Genomic DNA, 12,810 nt, shown 5'->3' with positions numbered 1-12,810 from the left:
ATTGGACCGCCCTGCGTGGTGACGTCATCGCGCTCGGGTATATTGGAGCGACTCTGCGTGGTGACGTCACCGCCGTTGTGTTCTTTGCAGCGCCGCTGCGTGGTGACGTCATCGGGCTCGTTGATTGGACCACCCTGCGTGGTGACGTCATCGCGCTCGTTGATTGGACCACCCTGCGTGGTGACGTCATCGCGCTGCGCTAAATTTCACGGCACGTGATCGGCACCACGTGGCTTTCATTCTCTCGTTGCCTCAGAGAGTGGAGGGCGGCGAACACGTGGAGCCCTTAGCAGTCGCCATAGGCCTCGACCACTCACTCTCTCACTCTCTCTCTCACTTAGTCACCCACTCAGTTACTCACCCACTCACTCGCTCAGTCGCTCGCTCACCCACTCACTCACTTACTCACCCACTCACTCGCTCAGTCGCTCGCTCACCCACTCACTCACTTACTCACCCACTCACTCACCTACTTACTCACCCACTCACTCAGTCGCTCGCTCACCCACTCACTCAGTCGCTCGCTCACCCACCCACCCACTCACTCACCCACCCACTCACTCTCTCACTCACCCACTCACCCACCCACTCACTCACACTCTCTCACCACTCTCCCCGTGCCTCTCACCACTCCTCCCCCTCCCCTCTCTCACCCACCCACTCACCCACTCTCTCACTCACACCCACTCACACTCTCTCACCACTCTCCCCGTGCCTCTCACCACTCTCCCCCTTCCCTCTCTCACCCACCCACTCACCACTCTCACCACTCTCACCACACTCCCTCCCCTCTCTCTCCGGCCATGGCTACGTGTACCCACGTCACCCCGACGTCTCCCCGTCTCTCTCCCTCTCCGTCCGCGGCGGCTTCTGCGTCTCTCCGCTTCCCTCGCCTGCTCGCCTCAAACTCCGCGGCGGAGAGGAACGGCGCCCTGAAGCATTTGCGTCGATTTCTCGTGGTGAAATCGCAGCAGAAAGGCGAAGGTGGGTGAGGTGTGGGTGAGTGGGTGGGTGAGTGAGTGGGTGGGTGAGTGGGTGGGTGGGGTGGTGGGTGGGGGGGGTGGGGTGAGGTGGTGGGTGGGGTGAGGTGGTGGGTGGGGTGAGGTGGTGGGTGGGTGAGGTGGTGGGTGGGTGAGGTGGTGGGTGGGTGAGGTGGTGGGTGGGTGAGGTGGTGGGTGGGTGAGGTGGTGGGTGGGTGAGGTGGTGGGTGGGTGAGGTGGTGGGTGGGTGAGGTGGTGGGTGGGTGAGGTGGTGGGTGGGTGAGGTGGTGGGTGGGTGAGGTGGTGGGTGGGTGAGGTGGTGGGTGGGTGAGGTGGTGGGTGGGTGAGGTGCGGTGTGAAGGCATGAGGCAGACTCACACAGCCATCCACTCACTCACCCCGTGGCCTCGCTTGAACATCCATGGCAGAGCTTCATAACTCTTCGGATTTCTCCCTCAGTGCAAATATTCACACTCTTGTGACGCACCCAATTAATTGACTTACCGCCATTAGTGTGTTATTGTTGCTCCCTTTACTAAATAATTACGTTTCTGACGGACATCTGGAGCACTCTGTAGGAATATTAACCCAAGTTTCTACGGAAAACTTCAAGTTTGTACGGGAACACGTGGGCGCTCAACCCCCCAATTTCCTGGGCTTGCCGCCGCTCGCCCTGCGCTAGGCCTCCGCGAGGGCCACTAGGCAAGGCCGTAGGCTCAATAAAAATGTAGGCCTCGGCACGCGTGTTTATGTATATTTTTTTGGGTGGAGGGGGGGGGTTAATTTAAACTTCGGAAAGTGTAAAAATAAACTCACGGACGCGATTTAACCGTACTTGAATAACGGGGAGCTGTTGGAAAAGGGGAATTTAAATGATTAATTCTAAACATTTATAGAGTTTATCCCATGCCGGCAGTTTTCCTAGATTAACTCGCCGCTCGCCCTGCGCTAGGCCCCCCGCGGAGTCAGCCAGGAAAGGCCGGAGGCTCCGTAAGACCGGCACTAAGACTAGGCCCTCTGCTAATCTTGATAATTTATTACATTAATTTTAATCAAAATGTAATTGTAATGTTAATGTTTAGTATTGTTTACGCGAGTGACAACTGTTGTTCATGTTTGTCATACGTTTATTGTTAATAGAATCAGAAGCTGTATTTATTCTGTCGAAATCCGATGAGATTAAGCTCTTAGACACTCACTCATTCACTTACTCACTTACTCACTCACTTACTCACTCACTTACTCACTTACTCACTCACTTACTCACTCACTTACTCACTCACTCACTCACTTACTCAGTCACTCACCCACTCACACACTCACCCACTCACTCACCCACTCATTCACTCATCCACTCACTCATCCACTCACTCACACACTCACCCACTCATCCACCCACTCACTCACCCAGTCACTCACCCATTGATCCACTCACCCACCCACTCACTCACCCACCAACTCATTCACTCACTCACCCACTCATTCATCCACTCACCCATTCACCCACTCACTCATCCACTCACCCAGTCACTCACTCACCCACTCACTCACCCACTCGCACAGTCATCCACCCACTCATCCACCCACTCATCCACCCACTCACTCACCCACTCACCCATTCACCCACTCAGTCACTCACCCGCTCACCCACTCACCCACTCATTCACCCACTCACTCACTCCCATACTCAGAGACCCATACTCCTCATGGAGACCCACGCAGAGACCCACGACCTCCTGTGTACCAGGCGAGGTAGTCAACATCTCCTAGCCACCGTGATGATGATGATGAGAGAGAGAGACGCAGACTCCAAATATACAGCAGCAGGCATCGTCAGTGTCGGGATCAAACCCACGACCTCCTGTGTACCAGGCGAGGTAGTCAACATCTCATAGCCACCGTGATGATGATGAGAGAGAGAGACGCAGACTCCAAATATACAGCAGCAGGCATCGTAAAAGGGTTCAGGATCGAACCCACGACCTCCTGTGTACCAGGCGAGGTAGTCAACATCTCATAGCCACCGTGATGATGATGAGAGAGAGACGCAGACTCCAACATATACAGCAGCAGGCATCGTAAAAGGGTTCAGGATCGAACCCACGACCTCCTGTGTACCAGGCGAGGTAGTCAACATCTCATAGCCACCGTGATGATGATGAGAGAGAGACGTAGACTCCAACATATACAGCAGCAGGCATCGTAAAAGGGTTCAGGATCGAACCCACGACCTCCTGTGTACCAGGCGAGGTAGTCAACATCTCATAGCCACCGTGATGATGATGAGAGAGAGACGCAGACTCCAACATATACAGCAGCAGGCATCGTAAAAGGGTTCAGGATCGAACCCACGACCTCCTGTGTACCAGGCGAGGTAGTCAACATCTCATAGCCACCGTGATGATGATGAGAGAGAGAGACGCAGACTCCAAATATACAGCAGCAGCAGGCATCGTCAGGGTCGGGATCGAACCCACGACCTCCTGTGTACCAGGCGAGGTAGTTAACATCTCATAGCCACCGTGATGATGATGAGAGAGAGAGACGCAGACTCCAAATATACAGCAGCAGCAGGCATCGTCAGTGTCGGGATCGAACCCACGACCTCCTGTGTACCAGGCGAGGTAGTCAACATCTCATAGCCACCGTGATGATGATGATGAGAGAGAGACGCAGACTCCAAATATACAGCAGCAGCAGGCATCGTCAGGGTCGGGATCGAACCCACGACCTCCTGTGTACCAGGCGAGGTAGTTAACATCTCCTAGCCACCGTGATGATGATGAGAGAGAGAGACGCAGACTCCAAATATACAGCAGCAGCAGGCATCGTCAGTATCGGGATCAAACCCACGACCTCCTGTGTACCAGGCGAGGTAGTCAACATCTCATAGCCACCGTGATGATGATGAGAGAGAGACGCAGACTCCCAATATACAGCAGCAGCAGCAGGCATCTGCATAGCAGGCGAGGGAGATAATATATTGAATATGGTTAACATCTCTAATAGGTAAGGTGTAATCATTTATTACGTGTTTGATTAATCTGTGTCTCTCCCCGTGTGTCTCTCTCTCCCCGTGTCTCTCCCTGTGTCTCTCTCTCCCCGTGTGTCTGTGTCTCTCCCCGTGTCTCTCCCTCCCCCCGTGTCTCTCTTTCCCCGTGTCTCTCTTTCCCCGTGTCTCTCTCTCCCCGTGTCTCTCTCTCCCCGTGTCTCTCTCTCCCCGTGTCTCTCTCTCCCCGTGTCTCTCTCTCTCTCCCCGTGTCTCTCTCTCCCCGTGTCTCTCTCTCCCCGTGTCTCTCTCTCCCCCCGTGTCTCTCTCTCCCCGTGTCTCTCCCCGTGTCTCTCTCTCTCCCCGTGTCTCTCTCTCTCCCCGTGTCTCTCTCTCCCCGTGTCTCTCTCTCCCCGTGTCTCTCTCTCACCGTGTCTCTCTCTCACCGTGTCTCTCTCACCGTGTCTCTCTCACCGTGTCTCTCTCTCTCACCGTGTGTCTCTCTCTCTCCCCGTGTGTCTCTCTCTCTCCCCGTGTCTCTCTCTCCCCCCGTGTCTTTCTCTCTCCCCGTGTCTCTCTCCCCGTGTCTCTCTCTCTTTCACCATGTCTCTCTCTCTCCCCGTGTGTCTCTCTCTCTCTCTCCCCGTGTCTCTCCCCCCCCCCCCCCCCGTGTCTCTCCCCACCCCCCCGTGTCTCTCCCCGTGTCTCTCCCCATGTCTCATCTGTCCCCCCCCCCCCCCCCCGTGTCTCTCTCCCCGTGTCTCTCTGTGTCTCTCTCCCCCCGTGTCTCTCTCCCCCCGTGTCTCTCTCTCCCCGTGTCTCTCTCTCTCTCCCCGTGTCTCTCTCTCTCTCCCCGTTTGTGTCTCTAGGAGTGTTAAATTTTGAAGATCTTCTGAAGCTTTGGAAGGGACTATTTTATTGTTTGTGGTCTCAGGACAAACCCTTGATTCAGGTGAGAGACACTCACTCAGACACTCACTCACTCAGACACACACTCACTCAGACACTCACTCACTCAGTCACTCACTCACTCAGTCACTCACTCAGACACTCACTCACTCAGACACTCACTCACTCAGACACTCACTCACTCAGACACTCACTCACTCAGACACTCACTCACTCAGACACTCACTCACTCAGACACTCACTCACTCACTCAGACACTCACTCAGACACTCACTCAGACACTCGCTCAGACACTCACTCAGACACTCACTCACTCAGACACTCACTCACTCAGACACTCACTCACTCAGACACTCACTCACTCAGACACTCACTCACTCAGACACTCACTCACTCAGACACTCACTCACTCAGTCACTCACTCACTCAGTCACTCACTCAGACACTCACTCAGACACTCACTCACTCAGTCACTCACTCAGACACTCACTCAGACACTCACTCACTCAGACACTCACTCACTCAGACACTCACTCACTCAGTCACTCACTCAGACACTCACTCAGACACTCACTCACTCAGACACTCACTCACTCAGTCACTCACTCAGACACTCACTCAGACACTCACTCACTCAGACACTCACTCACTCAGACACTCACTCACTCAGTCACTCACTCAGACACTCACTCAGACACTCACTCACTCAGTCACTCACTCACTCAGTCACTCACTCAGACACTCACTCAGACACTCACTCAGACACTCACTCACTCAGACACTCACTCACTCAGACACTCACTCACTCAGACACTCACTCACTCAGACACTCACTCAGACACTCACTCACTCAGTCACTCACTCACTCAGTCACTCACTCAGACACTCACTCAGACACTCACTCAGACACTCACTCACTCAGACACTCACTCACTCAGACACTCACTCACTCAGTCACTCACTCACTCAGACACTCACTCAGACACTCACTCAGACACTCACTCACTCAGACACTCACTCACTCAGACACTCACTCACTCAGACACTCACTCACTCAGACACTCACTCACTCAGACACTCACTCACTCACTCAGACACTCACTCAGACACTCACTCAGACACTCACTCAGACACTCACTCACTCAGACACTCACTCACTCAGACACTCACTCACTCAGACACTCACTCACTCAGTCACTCACTCACTCAGTCACTCACTCAGACACTCACTCAGACACTCGCTCAGACACTCGCTCACTCAGACACTCACTCACTCAGTCACTCACTCACTCAGACACTCACTCACTCAGACACTCACTCACTCAGACACTCACTCAGACACTCACTCACTCAGACACTCACTCACTCAGACACTCACTCAGACACTCACTCACTCAGACACTCACTCACTCAGACACTCACTCACTCAGACACTCACTCACTCAGACACTCACTCAGACACTCACTCAGACACTCGCTCAGACACTCGCTCAGACACTCGCTCAGACACTCGCTCAGACGCTCAGACACTCGCTCAGACACTCGCTCAGACTCTCGCTCAGACACTCACTCACTCAGACACTCACTCGCTCAGACACTCACTCAGACACTCACTCACTCAGACACTCACTCACTCAGACACTCACTCAGACACTCACTCACTCAGACACTCACTCAGACACTCACTCACTCAGACACTCACTCACTCAGACACTCACTCAGACACTCACTCACTCAGACACTCACTCGCTCAGACACTCACTCGCTCAGACACTCACTCAGACACTCGCTCAGACACTCGCTCAGACACTCGCTCAGTCACTCACTCAGTCACTCACTCAGTCACTCACTCAGACACTCAGACACTCACTCAGACACTCACTCACTCAGACACTCACTCAGACACTCACTCAGACACTCACTCAGACACTCACTCAGACACTCACTCAGACACTCACTCAGACACTCACTCACTCAGACACTCACTCACTCAGACACACACTCACTCAGACACTCACTCAGACAGACACTCACTCAGACACTCACTCAGACACTCACTCAGACACTCACTCAGACACTCACTCAGACACTCACTCAGACACTCACTCAGACACTCACTCACTCAGACACTCACTCACTCAGACACTCACTCAGACACTCACTCACTCAGACACTCACTCACTCAGACACTCACTCACTCAGACACTCACTCACTCAGACACTCACTCACTCAGAGATTCACTCACTCAGACACTCACTCAGACACTCACTCAGACACTCACTCAGACACTCACTCAGACACTCACTCAGACACTCACTCACTCAGACACTCACTCAGACACTCATTCAGAGACTCACTCACTCAGACACTCACTCACTCAGACACTCACTCACTCAGACACTCACTCACTCAGACACTCACTCAGACACTCACTCACTCAGACACTCACTCACTCAGACACTCACTCAGACACTCACTCACTCAGACACGCAATCAGACACTCACTCACTCAGACACTCACTCACTCAGACACTCACTCAGACACTCACTCACTCAGACACTTATTCACTCAGACACGCAATCAGACACTCACTCACTCAGACACTCACTCAGACACTCACTCACTCAGACTCTCTCCCCGTGTCTCTCTCTCTCCCCGTGTCTCTCTCTCTCCCCGTGTGTCTCTCCCCGTGTCTCTCTCCCCGTGTCTCTCTCTCCCCGTGTCTCTCTCCCCGTGTCTCTCTCCCCGTGTCTCTCTCCTCGTGTCTCTCTCCCCGTGTCTCTCTCTCCCCGTGTCTCTCTCTCCCCGTGTCTCTCTCCTCGTGTCTCTCTCCCCGTGTGTCTCTCTCTCCCCGTGTCTCTCTCCCCGTGTCTCTCCCCGTGTCTCTCTCTCCCCGTGTCTCTCTCCCCGTGTCTCTCTCCGTGTCTCTCTCTCTCCGTGTCTCTCTCCGTGTCTCTCTCTCCCCGTGTCTCTCTCTCCCCGTGTCTCTCTCTCCCCGTGTCTCTCTCTCCCCGTGTCTCTCTCTCCCCGTGTCTCTCTCTCCCCGTGTCTCTCTCTCCCCGTGTCTCTCTCTCTCCCCGTGTCTCTCTCTCTCCCCGTGTCTCTCTCTCTCCCCGTGTCTCTCTCTCTCCCCGTGTCTCTCTCTCCCCGTGTCTCTCTCTCCCCGTGTCTCTCTCTCCCCGTGTCTCTCTCTCCCCGTGTCTCTCTCTCCCCGTGTCTCTCTCTCCCCGTGTCTCTCTCTCCCCGTGTCTCTCTCTCCCCGTGTCTCTCTCTCCCCGTGTCTCTCTCTCCCCGTGTCTCTCTCTCCCCGTGTCTCTCTCCCCCCGTGTCTCTCTCCCCCCGTGTCTCTCTCTCCCCGTGTCTCTCTCTCCCCGTGTCTCTCTCTCCCCGTGTCTCTCTCCCCGTGTCTCTCTCTCTCCCCGTGTCTCTCTCTCTCCCCGTGTCTCTCTCTCCCCGTGTCTCTCTCTCCCCGTGTCTCTCTCCCCGTGTCTCTCTCCCCGTGTCTCTCTCCCCGTGTCTCTCTCTCCCCGTGTCTCTCTCTCCCCGTGTCTCTCTCTCCCCGTGTCTCTCTCTCCCCGTGTCTCTCTCTCCCCGTGTCTCTCCCCGTGTCTCTCTCTCCCCGTGTCTCTCTCTCCCCGTGTCTCTCTCTCCCCGTGTCTCTCTCTCCCCGTGTCTCTCTCTCCCCGTGTCTCTCCCTCCCCGTGTCTCTCTCTCCCCGTGTCTCTCTCTCCCCGTGTGTCTCTCTCTCCCCATGTGTCTCTCTCTCCCCGTGTCTCTCTCTCCCCGTGTCTCTCTCTCCCCGTGTCTCTCTCTCCCCGTGTCTCTCTCTCCCCGTGTCTCTCTCTCCCCGTGTCTCTGTCTCTCTCCGTGTCTCTCTCTCCCCGTGTCTCTCTCCCCGTGTCTCTCTCTCTCCCCGTGTCTCTCTCCCCGTGTCTCTCTCTCTCCCCGTGTCTCTCTCTCCCCGTGTCTCTCTCTCCCCGTGTCTCTCTCTCCCCGTGTCTCTCTCCTCGTGTCTCTCTCCCCGTGTCTCTCTCCCCGTGTCTCTCTCCCCGTGTCTCTCTCTCCCCGTGTCTCTCTCCCCGTGTCTCTCTCTCCCCGTGTCTCTCTCTCCCCGTGTCTCTCTCTCCCCGTGTCTCTCTCTCCCCGTGTCTCTCTCTCTCCGTGTCTCTCTCTCTCCGTGTGTCTCTCTCCCCGTGTCTCTCCCCGTGTCTCTCTCTCTCCGTGTGTCTCTCTCCCCGTGTCTCTCCCCGTGTCTCTCTCTCCCCGTGTCTCTCTCTCTCCGTGTCTCTCTCTCTCCGTGTGTCTCTCTCCCCGTGTCTCTCTCCGTGTCTCTCTCCCCGTGTCTCTCTCCCACAGGAGGAGCTTTGTGACAATTTGTCATCTCTTCTACATTGCCTGCACGGCGAAGACTTGCGTGAGTCTAGTGTGCGGTGGGTGGGTGGGTGAGTGGGTGGGTGGGTGAGTGGGTGGGTGGGTGGGTGAGTGGGTGAGTGGGTGGGTGGGTGAGTGAGTGGGTGGGTGGGTGAGTGGGTGAGTGGGTGAGTGAGTGGGTGGGTGGGTGGGTGAGTGGGTGGGTGAGTGGGTGGGTGAGTGGGTGGGTGGGTGGGTGAGTGGGTGGGTGAGTGGGTGGGTGGGTGAGTGGGTGGGTGGGTGGGTGAGTGAGTGGGTGGGTGGGTGGGTGAGTGGGTGGGTGGGTGGGTGGGTGGGTGAGTGAGTGGGTGGGTGGGTGAGTGGGTGAGTGGGTGGGTGAGTGGGTGGGTGGGTGAGTGAGTGGGTGGGTGGGTGGGTGGGTGAGTGGGTGGGTGGGTGGGTGAGTGAGTGGGTGGGTGGGTGGGTGAGTGGGTGAGTGGGTGGGTGGGTGAGTGGGTGGGTGGGTGGGTGAATGGGTGGGTGAGTGAGTGGGTGAGTGGGTGGGTGGGTGAGTGGGTGGGTGGGTGGGTGAGTGGGTGGGTGGGTGGGTGAGTGGGTGGGTGGGTGAGTGAGTGGGTGGGTGGGTGGGTGAGTGGATGGGTGGGTGGCTGGGTGAGTGGCTGGGTGAGTGGCTGGGTGAGTGACTTTGTGACTGGCTGGGTGAGTGGCTGGGTGACTGGCTGGGTGAGTGGCTGGGTGAGTGGCTGGGTGAGTGACTTGGTGAGTGACTTGGTGACTGGCTGGGTGAGTGGCTGGGTGAGTGGCTGGGTGAGTGGCTGGGTGAGTGGCTGGGTGAGTGGCTGGGTGAGTGGCTGGGTGAGTGGCTGGGTGAGTGGCTGGGTGAGTGAATTTGTGAGTGGCTGGGTGAGTGAATTTGTGAGTGGCTGGGTGAGTGGCTGGGTGAGTGGCTGGGTGAGTGGCTGGGTGAGTGGCTGGGTGAGTGGCTGGGTGAGTGGCTGGGTGAGTGGCTGGGTGAGTGGCTGGGTGAGTGGCTGGGTGAGTGGCTGGGTGAGTGGCTTTGTGAGTGGCTGGGTGAGTGGCTGGGTGAGTGGCTGGGTGAGTGGCTGGGTGAGTGGCTGGGTGAGTGGCTGGGTGAGTGGCTGGGTGAGTGGCTGGGTGAGTGGCTGGGTGAGTGGCTGGGTGAGTGGCTGGGTGAGTGACTGGGTGAGTGACTTGGTGAGTGACTTGGTGAGTGACTTGGTGACTGTTTCTGGTTGTAGAGATTCTATTTGTCGCTGCATTCTGGGTAACGCTGAGCCGCGAGTGGAACGGAATCGACCGCCTGAGACTGGATAAGTTCTACATGGTGAGTTGTGACGGTGGTCGGGAGGTCACCACCACCAACATCAATACAGAGCACTCGCTCACTCACCCACTCACCCACTCACCCACCCACTCACCCACTCACCCACCCACCCACTCACCCACCCACTCACCCACTCACCCACTCACTCACTCCACCCACTCACCCACTCACCCACTCACTCACCCACCCACTCACCCACTCACCCACTCACCCACCCACTCACTCACCCACCACACCCACTCACCCACCCACTCACCCACTCACCCACCCACTCACCACACTCACCCACCACCCACCCACTCACCCACCACCCACCACTCACCCACTCACCCACTCACTCACCCACCTCCACTCACCCACTCACCCACCCACCCACTCACTCACCCACCCACTCACCCACTCACCCACCCACTCACCCACTCACCCACCCACTCACTCACCCACCCACTCACCCACCCACTCACCCACTCACCCACTCACTCACCCACCCACTCACTCACCCACCCACTCACCCACCCACTCACCCACTCACCCACTCACTCACCCACCCACTCGCTCGCTCACCCACCCACCCACTCACCCACCCACCCACCCACTCACCCACCCACCCACCCACTCACCCACTCACCCACTCACTCACCCACCCACTCACCCACTCACCCACCCACCCACTCACCCACCCACCCACCCACTCACCCACTCACCCAATCACTCACCCACCCACTCACCCACCCACCCACTCACCCACTCACCCACTCACCCACCCACCCACTCACTCACCCACCCACTCACCCACTCACCCACCCACCCACTCACTCACCCACCCACTCACTCACCCACCCACTCACTCACCCACCCACCCACTCACCCACTCACCCACCCACCCACTCACCCACCCACCCACCCACCCACTCACCCACCCACCCACTCACCCACCCAATCACTCACCCACCCACTCACCCACCCACCCACCCACTCACCCACTCACCCACCCACCCACCCACCCACTCACTCGCCCACCCACTCACCCACCCACTCGCCCACTTACCCACCCACTCACTCACCCACCCACCCACTCACCCACTCACCCACCCACCCACTCACTCACCCACCCACTCACCCACTCACTCACCCACCCACTCACTCACCCACCCACTCACTCACCCACCCACTCACTCACCCACCCACTCACCCACTCACCCACTCACCCACCCACCCACTCACCCACTCACACCACTCACCCACCCACCCACCCACCCACTCACCCACCCACCCACTCACCCAATCACTCACCCACCCACTCGCCCACCCACTCACTCGCTCACCACTCCCACTCCCACTCACCCACCCACTCACCCACCCACTCGCCCACTTACCCACCCACTCACTCGCCCACTCACCCACTCACTCACTCACCCACCCACTCACTCACCCACCCACCCACTCACTCACCCACTCACCCACTCACTCACCCACCCACTCACTCACCCACTCACTCACTCACCCACTCACTCACTCACCCACCCACCCACTCACTCACCCACCCACCCACCCACTCACCCACCCAACCACCCACTCACCCACCCACCCACTCACTCACCCACCCACTCACTCACTCACTCACACCCACCCACCCACCCACTCATCCACTCACTCACCCACCCACCCACCCACTCATCCACTCACTCACCCACTCACCCACTCACCCACCCACCCACTCACCCACTCGCTCACCCACCCACCCACTCACCCACTCGCTCACCCACCCACCCACTCACCCACTCTCTCACTCACCCACTCACCCACCCACCCACTCACCCTCCCACCCACTCGCCCACCCACTCACCCACTCACTCACTCACCCACTCACTCACTCACCCACTCACCCGCTCACTCGCCCACTCGCCCACCACTCACTCGCCCACTCACCCACTCACGCACTCACCCACCCACCCACTCACCCACCCACTCACCCACTCACCCACCCACTCACCCACCCACTCACCCACCCACTCACCCACCCACTCACTCACCCACCCACCCACTCACTCACCCACTCACCCACCCACTCGCCCACCCACTCGCTCACCCACTCACCCACCCACTCACCCACCCACCCACTCGCTCACCCACCCACTCACTCGCTCACCCACTCACTCGCCCACTCACCCACCCACTCGCCCACCCACTCACCCACTCACTCACTCACCCACT

General features: G+C 57.6%; 1 long non-coding RNA gene across 1 annotated transcript in view; it reads left to right on the top strand.

The window, feature by feature from the left end:
* The first annotated feature begins 239 nt into the window (after positions 1 to 239).
* Positions 240 to 12,810, top strand: part of LOC144955711 (uncharacterized) — a 16,796-nt gene continuing 4,225 nt past the window's right edge. Inside the window, exons 1-4 of the long non-coding RNA XR_013641785.1 lie at positions 240 to 984; positions 4,839 to 4,921; positions 9,237 to 9,294; positions 10,511 to 10,596. This is a non-coding gene — a long non-coding RNA (uncharacterized LOC144955711). The remainder of the gene's footprint in view (positions 985 to 4,838; positions 4,922 to 9,236; positions 9,295 to 10,510; positions 10,597 to 12,810) is intronic.

The sequence above is a fragment of the Lampetra fluviatilis genome, unplaced genomic scaffold (genome assembly GCF_964198595.1).
Source record: "Lampetra fluviatilis unplaced genomic scaffold, kcLamFluv1.1 SCAFFOLD_630, whole genome shotgun sequence".
Lineage (NCBI taxonomy): Eukaryota > Metazoa > Chordata > Hyperoartia > Petromyzontiformes > Petromyzontidae > Lampetra > Lampetra fluviatilis.
Note: the sequence above shows the minus strand (reverse complement) of the source record. Positions and strands in the feature narration are given on the sequence as shown.